The sequence below is a fragment of the Lycium ferocissimum genome, chromosome 4 (assembly GCF_029784015.1).
Source record: "Lycium ferocissimum isolate CSIRO_LF1 chromosome 4, AGI_CSIRO_Lferr_CH_V1, whole genome shotgun sequence".
NCBI lineage: Eukaryota > Viridiplantae > Streptophyta > Magnoliopsida > Solanales > Solanaceae > Lycium > Lycium ferocissimum.
In genome coordinates, this window is record NC_081345.1 from 49112551 (window position 1) to 49122933 (window position 10383).

A 10383-nucleotide genomic window follows, 5' to 3' on the forward strand; every position below is an offset into this window, starting at 1 on the left:
CCTCTTTCCTAATTTGGAAACAAATTCACTTTATGAATGATTTACAGCCACACAAATTTTCAAGACTTATTTTGAACCACAAGTTTCAAAAGTCTTCCCTCTTTCTTAAATGTCGTGCCCAGTCAAATGGGTTCAAACAAATTGAAACAGAGGGAGTATTAGAAAAGAGAGTATATCAGTTGAAGGTAGACTATTATGCATATGAAGGTGTGCTCTGCATTAAACCTTCACTTAGTAAAACAGTAATCTCTATTCCAGAGTCGTAGTGGTCTCAAACTTGAATTTATGACTGCTTAAGGGAAATAAAGAATTACTGCTTACACATAATAATCAAGGTGTTGACATGAGCTTTAACAGCCAGCACATTACGGCCTTGTGCTATTCCGGTTTTCATGCGTGCTTTTGAGAACGAGATAGCCCAATTCTCATAGGAAGTGGCCTACTTCCACACTCACATTGGTGAAGTCTATCAAGGGTGCTTCTGTAACTTTAACACCCCACTCTTACGAGCTATAGAATTTCATTAAGAGTTCAAAGACTCGACCTCCACAAATCGTTACAGAATTATGCACTCACATCATAGGGAAGGAATAAATAAAATATTGCATTTTCACAAAAAGTCATCATATGACTCGTTTTTTCCATTGAACTTGGTTATAGGATCTCTAGTCCCTAGGTTGGATTTCCTCATAAATTTATGGGCTTCAATCCCATCCCCCTCGATGTGCTCCAGACCCTTTCTTTTGCCAAGGCCTTGGTTAGGGGATCTGCAAGATTATCACAAAATTTGACATAATCAACATTAATGGTACCACTTGTCAAATATGATCTCACAGTACTTTGTTTTCTCATTATAGGTATGGATTTACCGTTGTAATAATGGTTTTGAGCTCTACCAATTGCAGCGGTGCTATCACAATGAATTAAAATAGGAGGAATTGATTTTCAAAATAAGGTATTTGAAATAATAAATCTCTTAACCAATTCGCTTCTTCACTAGCTGAAGCTAAAGCAATTAGTTCAGTCTCCATGGTAAAGTTAGCAATAATAGTTTGCTTTTTTGATTTCCAGCAAATAGCACCACCTCCCAAAGTAAAAATATAGCCCGTGGTAGAACAGTGATCACCAGATAAAATGTTCCAATCTGCATCAGAAAAGCCTTCAAGTACAATAGGGTATTTTTTCATAAAACAAGCCATAAGTTTTTGTCCCAATTAAATATTTTATAACTCTCATTATGGCATGTCAATGTTCATTACACGCTTGCTTGTAAACCTGCTAAGTACTCCAACTGCATATGAAATATCAGGCCTAGTGCAATCAGTCTCACATCTCAAACTTTCAATTAAGCTAGCATATTCCTTTTGATTTATCACATCATTTTCACTTTGAACAGAAAACAAGTGAACACTTGAATCCAAAGGAGTTACAACATGCTTGCAATCAAGCAAGTTATATTTTTTCAAAATTTTCTCAACGTAAAGTGACTGGTCAAGGAAATTAAATTCCATCACATGTTTTAATAATTTTTATTCCAAGAATAAAATTTGCCTCACTGAGATCTTTCATATCAAAATGGCTTCTAAGAATATTTTTAGTTTCACAATAACATTCATGTTAGAGCCAAAGATCAATAAATAATCAACATAGAGGCAAACGATAACATGTGAATTATTCGAAGACTTATGATAAATGCACTTGTCACACTCATTTGTTTTAAAACCATTTTCAATCATGCAGGAATCAAATTTCTCATGTCATTGCTTTGGTGCATGTTTCAAGCCATATAGGGATTTAGTAAGTTTACGTACTTTACTTTATTGGCCTGTTTCAACAAAATCTTCGGGTTATTTCATATAAATTTCCTCATTTACGTCCCATTAAAAAAAGTAGTTTTTACATGCAGTTGATGAATATGCAAATCAAAAATTGCAGCAATAGCAATTAAAAGTCTTATGGATGTAATTCTAGTTACCGCAGAAAAAGTATTAAAAAATTCTAGGCCTTCTAGTTGTTTCAAACATTTAGCAACTAGTGTAGCCTTGTATTTATCAACAAAACCATCCGATTTTAACTTTTTCCTTAGGGCCCATTTACACCGAATTGTTTTACAACCCGGTGGTAAACCAACTTTCAAGTTTTATTGGAAATAAGTGATTCCATTTCATCATTTACAGCCTCTTTTCAAAAAATAGCATCATGTGAAGATAAATCTTCTTGTAAAGTGAGAGGGTCATCTCCTATATTAAAAACATAAAAATCAGGACCAAAATCTTTTTCTACTCTAGCTCTTTTACTTCTTCGTAACTGTCACGCCCCGAACCATGGCCTGGGCGAAACACGGCACTCGGTGCCATACTGCATGTGACCGAGCAAACCACATGGCTTGTTGAATCATCATGAGGCATACATGAGCGGAAATATAGCATGAACGTGATGAGCTTTTATAAAACATGAGATGTCATAATAATTTAATGAAATACCTATTTAAATCATGAATGCGGAAATAACCTGAGTTGAGCCAAAGATGGCTAAATACCTTGCATGTCTAACATAACTAACTGACTAGTCTATGAAACCTCTAATTGTGAATCTTGAACGGAAAACATACTTGTCGGGACAAGGCCCCCCGAAGATACCTTTAGATGCAAAACTAATTAAAGAATGGCAATGTCTAAACCCCGAATGAGATGGGGCTCACCAATAGCCGGCACGTGCGGATCCTGCGAGCAGGCGTCGTCCCCGTAAATCGTACTCGCATCGTGAAATGCAGCCCCCGGCACAAAGGGGACGTCAAGACATTGAATGTACTGCGGTATGTAAAGCAACCGAAAGAAATAACATGGGACATGATAATAACATAACGAGACCGAGTCGAAACATGATCCCGAGCATGAGTACATATACATATATAACATGTGTGTAAAGTATCGTGAGTAGGGAGAGCAAGAATATAACCGACAACATGGTGCCGGTACTTGCCGCCCTACAATGCCAGAACACTCATACCTTGCCGTGGACATGAGATTTAATAATATTATGAAAGGATCCCGGTCATTATGAGAGATCGTCCTAAGCATGGGTGGAACAATCCTCATCCTACGGTGGCTACGTAGTTTCGAATTTATTTGAAGCCTTCTGCAATTAATGCAACTCCCAAAAACATGAACATGTAAAATAAGTGGCACTTGTTGCCCATGGTTTTCATGAATATAACTTGCTTGTACATGGAGTATCATGAAATAACTTGTAAACGTGGTTTCATTTAAATAACTTGTATTTAGAGAGTATGTATCTTGTATCATAGCATGAAAGTAATTATGTAATACATTTGCATGAAAACTTGTAGATATGTAGGATATTCATGAAACAATCATTCTTAGTCAAAAACATGCATGCAAGAACCCATGGAATACAAGATATGGGTTTTCATAGATTACGGACGGATTCTCAATAATCATAAAGAAACATTAAGAACACAATGATGGAATTATAACAATTCATACATAATATAATCATGGACATGGACCTAGGGTTATCGAGCATGGTATTGAAACCCTAGTTTTGTATTGAAACCCTAGTTTAGTAGAGAAATCATAATTTTATGGATTTTGAGGCGTGGGAAGAACAATGATGTTCCCACACGTAGATAGTAACTCTACATACCTTAGTTGCTCCAAAACTTGAATTAAATACTTGAGCTTTGAAGGAGATTTCCAAAATCTTGAATTCTTGAACCTTGAGATGGGTTTTCTTGAAAACCCTAGTTTTAGAATGATAATTTCTTGTTTAGATTACAAGGATAGGTGTTAGAATTGAGTTGGAATAATTAGAATAGGCTTACCTTGGTGTTCTTGATGAAGGAGAGGGTAGGAAGTCGTTCTAGGGCTTGAGGGAGTGAAAAATAATGAGTTGAACTGATATGGATGAATATATACTGTCCCGTGAAATTGCAAATTACGACCTGAACACAGTGCTGGTCGTAAATTCAGTTTACGGGCCGTAAATTGATTTACGGTCCGTATTTTGATTTACAGACTGCACTGCCTCTCTTCAGTAAAATGGTCATAACTTTTTGCACAGATGTCCGTTTGACCCCCGTAAGATACCGTTGGAAAGGTATTTCAATGCTCTACAACTTTCATCAAGGAAGTTTTCTCAAATTCCCAACACGTTTTGAAATACAGGCCGTAAAGTGAAATACGGTCCGTATTTAACCATATGACCTCAAAATGTCAAATTCTGAATGTTCGAGAAATTCTTGGTTTCGGTTACGAGCCTTTGTTCATGGGCGTAAATTGGAATACGACCACTTGTTCATGGGCGTAAACCACCATATCACAACTGAACGGAAAAATCTCAATTCCCACATTCTTTATCTGATTTTCTAAGTCTAGGATCGTGGTTAAAGCTTACGTTAAAGTACGAGGTGTTACAGTAACTCAATATCATCATTTTCTTTATTTTTCAAATCAGAAGTAGAAGGAAGGACTAGGTAGTGATAAAATATTTTCTTCAATCCTTTGTCCCCCACTATTTTTAGAATCAAGTGGAAATTTATTCTCATAAAAAATAGCATCACCCGATTCTATTATTATTTTATCTTCAAGACTAAAAAAATCTATAGGTTGTGCTATTTGAAGCATAACCAAAAAAAGCACAAGTAATAACTTTTTTACCCAACTTAGAAACTTTGGGATCCATTAAGCTCACATAGGCTAAACAACCCCAAACTCTTAGATATCTCAAATTTGGCTTCTGACCTTTCCACAACTCAAATGGTGTTAATTTCGTATTTTTATAAGGCACACGATTCAATACATAACAAGCAGTCAAAATAGCTTCATCCCAAAAATTTAGAGGTGTACTTGACTCAATAAGCATGGCAGTAGTTTCATGAATTATTCCCAAGATCTAACAAAAGAATTAAACTCATATTCACGGACTCTATCACTTCTACTTCTTTTTATTTTTCTACCGAACTGATTTTCAACTTCATGGTGATAAATTTTAAAATTTCAAAAGCATTGCTTTTATTTTTCATCAAGAAAACAAATGAATACTTAGAAAAATCATCAATAAAAGTGATAAATATCTATTTTCTCCACGAGTTAAAATTCCTCAATTAACTCTAACAATTCAGTTTTTCTTTCAACTTGATGAAAATGAGGCCTTTTTGTGATTTTGACTTTACTACGAGTCTCGCATTTTTCAAAATCCTTTTAAATCATCGAGATTAATCCTAAACTACTCATGATTCCCACATAACGATTATTAATATGACATAAACGAGCATGCCAAAAAATCTACTAGCAGCATATTTTTTGGCTCCAGCCTCCTCGGTATCATATTTACTACTTGTATGAATCTTCATCGTACTTTTCAACTTTTTCTTGAAGAGAAATAAGTTCTTCATCATTCATGAAAGAGTTGTCTACTTTGTTTGGATTCTACTCAGCTAATACATAAGAAACATTGAGAAGACTTAAATAGAAAAGTAATTTACCCTTCCATCTCCTGAAATGAGTACCGTTGAATCGAAATGGCTTGTTAAGATCTCCCAGTTTGACATCCGCTGATTTTTCGATTGTAGCCATTGAATCTCCTTAAAATTGTTGGTGATAACACAATTGGGCAATTACAATTGAAAAATAATATTAAGAAAATAAAATATCTTCAGGCTGAGGCGCGGATATCTTGCTCTCTTTAAGGAGATTCAAGCCCACTGCAGCAAATCTTTAGCAGTGCGATAGTAATCTTCCTGGCTTGTCCCCTCCAAGATACAACAACCCGATCACGTTGTATAACCCAACAAATTCTGGACAAGATATTGAGTTCAAAGCTCCGCCAAAAAGAGCACCTTCCTTCAGCTAAATAAACTCTCTTTTCTTTTCCTCACTTTTTCAAGAACTCACCAATATATTTTTCCCACCACAAGTTAAAGATGAATAACTATTTATAGCTAAGAAAATCATCTTTCAATTGAATAAGATATGAATAGAGTAGTAAAGTAGGGAGATAATGAAAGAATTATTATTTGAAGGTTACATGAGTTACAAGAAGAATGTACATGAATAATAATTTAATGGAGAAAAGAGCTACGAGGATATTATTGCTACATTCTTCCCCTAAACAAATGAATAGGTAATGAGAATTTCAACAGGCAAAATATGGCCACAACTTCTGCACAAACGAATTGGATAGGAAGCAAATAAAATGCACTTAATATGATATATTTAATATTAAAATGCTTAATATGACCATCAGTCTCCCACTCATTTTAATATTAATATATTATAACAATGTGCATTTTATTTGCTTCCGATCCAATTCGTTTGTGCTGAAGTTGTGGACCACCAATCGCCAATTTCTCAAACATCATTAGTAAATTCATTTTTGAATATGAAGGTTGGTTAAATTAGTACCACATTTATAGCATTTTGAGGTATAGTCCATACCTAGCATAAATAGCACTTTTCGTTTTGCTAGCAGTTCTTTAACTGGATGCCTAAGTTGGGGCTGAAGGAAGCAGAAGATCTAATAATTTTTTAATTCTTAATATCCGAAGAGCTCCAGGTAAAGCTTGTTGATTAACCAATACACCATCCGATAATTGCTAACTCAATACCAAACCAATCTATATCTTATCGATTGGCTAGCAGATTAATACATTTAAAAGCCGATGACCGATAAATCGAACCGTTAAACATAATTATCTGCCCGATAAGCAGCCCTAAGATTATATTATTTCGGCAAGAAATTTGAGCCACAAAACTATGTGACTAAAAACTAGAATACTGTAATGTCAAAGGGCCAACTAAGATTCACAAACATTTCCATCTTAATTGGCTGACACCGTATCTTTTATCCCCTTTTTTTTTTTGGCATTTTTCTCCTTTTTTGTGAATTTTTTTGGTTCACTTCTACTATTAGCTAATGGATTATTAAAAAAGGCCTCCTAAACCAAAATTAAACGTAGCAATCAAATGCAATAACACCTAATTAAATCTGAACCTTCCACCCGCGTTCCTAATTTAATTCTGTTTGCAGTAACATACCAATTAGGTACAATTATTACACATAATACTCATTCAATTATATTAATACCTCAAATACGTTAATTTTCATTTCATGTCATGTTACTAATTTTTTGGTTACTATAAATACCGAAGCAAATCATTCCCACTGCATAACATTCTTCCTTTTCCATTCCAGAATTTTCTTCCCAATTTTTCATTATTATTATTTTGCTCCTTTTCATTTGAAATTCTTCTTGCAAAAAGTTTTTTTTTCCTTCTCAATGTTGGTGTTTTTGCCAATATTATTAATTTTATATACAACTCTGGCGCACAGTTTTTATTTGTTAGGAAGTGGGGGAGAATTGCATATGGAGTTATTTGATATGGCATTATTTGTAAGAAGTATTTGTCAGAATTCAAAACTTGAAGAATACATTATCATTAGCGATATACTGTATAATTTTGTTACTCTTTTCGTTTGCAAGCTTGTACATAGTTATAGAGTGAATTCAATGTAATAATTTTATCTTTTCTGGGATAAACGGCCTATTCTAAATTTTATGAATAATTGTATTAATTTCTTATTGGATTTTGAGTACTCCTTCATTATTTATGAATAAATAGCAAAGATGAGTATGGTTTTCTACATGCTCCAAAAAAAGAAAATGACATCTTTAGAAAACATAGATATTTCTTTCATCTCAAAATAATTGATATGATTTGTGTACACTTGCAAACAATAACAAAAGGGATCCTTAGAGAACGACTCAACTTCCTCACACTTGCTATATATAGGTCCTTCAATTTTGACAAAATAGTATTTTCTTTAAATCAACTACACTTCTCCGCATGGTTATGCCTATGTGTCTCTCAAGCTTTGTCTTCCTTAACCTTTTTATTGAATTTATAGAGAACCTGATGAGTTTATCATAATGCCAAGAGAAATTAATCAAGGGAGGGTGATCTTTGAGGTTTTTACTAAAATAATTGGAGAAAAGAAGAAGAATTGAATTGGTTACAACCCTTCAACCATGGTCATGACGGCCGTTGATCAGCCCATCGGAGGGGTTGACCAGCAATTGATCTCTACACAGCAGCAGATAGGAGAGCCTTTAGAACCATATTCTAACAAAATCCAGTATGCATCTTTGTTTAAACCTGCAACCATGAACCAACAAAATCAAACTACTACAATTGAGCCAATTCCTACAAAATAGATCTCTATGTTACGAGGAAAACCATATGTGAAGTGGACTGAGAATGAAGTGGCAAGAATGGAGGTTATTGAAGAATTAAAGCTTGCAGTTGTGAGTAAATTTCCGTATGGATGGCCAGATTTGGAACAACTTCGAAAAATGATCCCAAAATAGTGTGGAATTAAGGGGGAATGCAGAGTTGGCTTCTTTAGAAATAGGCATGTGCTGATTAGATTGGGTTTGAATGAAGATTTTATAAATTTAACATCTAAACCAGCATATTATTTGACAGACAAGGATGGGTATTCCTATCAAATGAGACCACTCATATATGATTCAAAGTTCAAGGTTGAAGAGGAGACACCAAAAGCAATGGCATGGATTTCTTTCCCCAATTTGTTACCTACTAATTTTGTGAAAGAGGCATTGTTTACACTTGCCTCAGCAGTTGGTAAACCATTACATTTAGATCTGGCCACAATCAATAAAACTAGACCTAGTTGTGGTAGGGTTAAAGTTTTAGTTGATTTGTTATCAGATTTACAAAAGGAAGTAAGGATGGACATTGAGGATGAACAAACTCAAAGCATTAGAACTGTTGATGTGAAGATACATTATGACTATTTACCAAAGTATTGTAAGGAGTGTAGACTACAGGGCTATAATGAAGATGATTGCAGAATTATTCATCTTGAGCTTGCTTATAGAGAAGAGAAGAAGGACGTGCAGATTGAGAAGCAAACCAATAATATAAAAGATCCTTCTCAGGTGCAAATACAGGAAGAAAGCAAAAAAGACAAGGAGGAAGTTTCTACTAAGACTCTAAAGCCATAGAGAAATCATGATAAAGAAAGGGATAAGGGGAAAAGGAGCAAGAATAATGGATACTCAAATCCTTTAGAGTCATCTGCAAGATTTTTGACAAGTGGAAAATGGATAGGCAATCCAGGTGTATGGAATCCCAAGAAGGATAGCAGAGCAATCATTACAAAGCAAGATACTGGTCAGACTCAAAAGAATAGGGAATATAGCAAGAATGTAGAGGGTAAGAATAGTGTTTTGCAAACCAAAAACCAATATGTAGTTATGTTAGAGGTGGAACAAGTTGGAGATATTGAAGCAGTCCAGGAAAATCAATCAGAACAAGGTTTGAATGGCAACAAAGGGAATAAGGAAGAAGACAACCTTAAACCTGATGGGGTGGAATCAGCACAAGAAAATAATTAATGTGAAGTAATATCAGAAGTAGAGGTGTTTGGTGATATTGATGAAATCAAAGTTAATCAAGCAACAGCTGCACAATGTATGGAAGGAAACAAAGGAAATAATCCAGCTATACAATAGTTAAATCAAGGGTCATCAGCAAAACTGAAGGAAAAGAGGACTGAAAACAGTTGCTCCAGTGGCAATATCAGTGATCAGCAAAGTTCTAAAGACTGGAGAGAAAGCAGCAAGGAGAATATGGAAATGAAGAACACTGAAGAAGAACAAAAAAGAATGATAGAAGAAGAAATACTGAAGTAATGTACTGATAAGGCAATCAAGTCTCCTGATAATGTTTCCAAGGATAAATAGAGTGATAGAGATAGAATGAGCAACAGAGGAGGAGACTACATAGAACTATATAGTAAAATTAGTAGAGATAACTTATGACACTACAAAGACACACTATGGGGAAAATGTTAGGGAATCAATACTGTCAGATGGGGCCATGTCTCAGGAAGCAACTACAACAGAGGATATAGAGAAGAAAGAGAACAGACCTCCAGATAAACCCGCAGATGTGCAAAGTGCTTCTGAAGATGGAGTGTTGTAGTCAAAGGCAGCAGATTAGATGGTTGTAGACAAATGTACAAACTTAACTCCACAAGTTGAGGGTTCTGGCAGTACCAGGGCCAAGCTTAGTGACAAATCACCTGTAGATGCAAGAATCAAGATGCAATCAGTGGAAAAAGAGAAGACATCCCCAAATGTTAAGTTACATGATATAGTATCCCATAAAGTTTCAAAAGATGAGATTCAAAAGGCAACAGAGGAATTTCCTATTCAATTGGAGGATAAGAAGAATGAGCATAACATTAATATTGTCCAAAAGATGACAAGAGCAGTAGATTTATCACCAAAAAAGCTTGTCAAAAGTGGAAAAAAGACTATAAGTCAAGAGGTAA

At 34.9% G+C, this 10383-nt stretch overlaps 1 long non-coding RNA gene across 1 annotated transcript; it reads right to left on the bottom strand.

Moving 5' to 3' along the window:
• Positions 1–7984: 7984 nt before the first annotated feature.
• Positions 7985–10325, bottom strand: LOC132053415 (uncharacterized). Its single transcript, XR_009414115.1, has 2 exons — positions 9979–10325; positions 7985–8177 (listed from the first exon to the last, which is right to left on the bottom strand). It is a non-coding gene; the product is annotated as an uncharacterized LOC132053415 (long non-coding RNA).
• Positions 10326–10383: the final 58 nt, after the last annotated feature.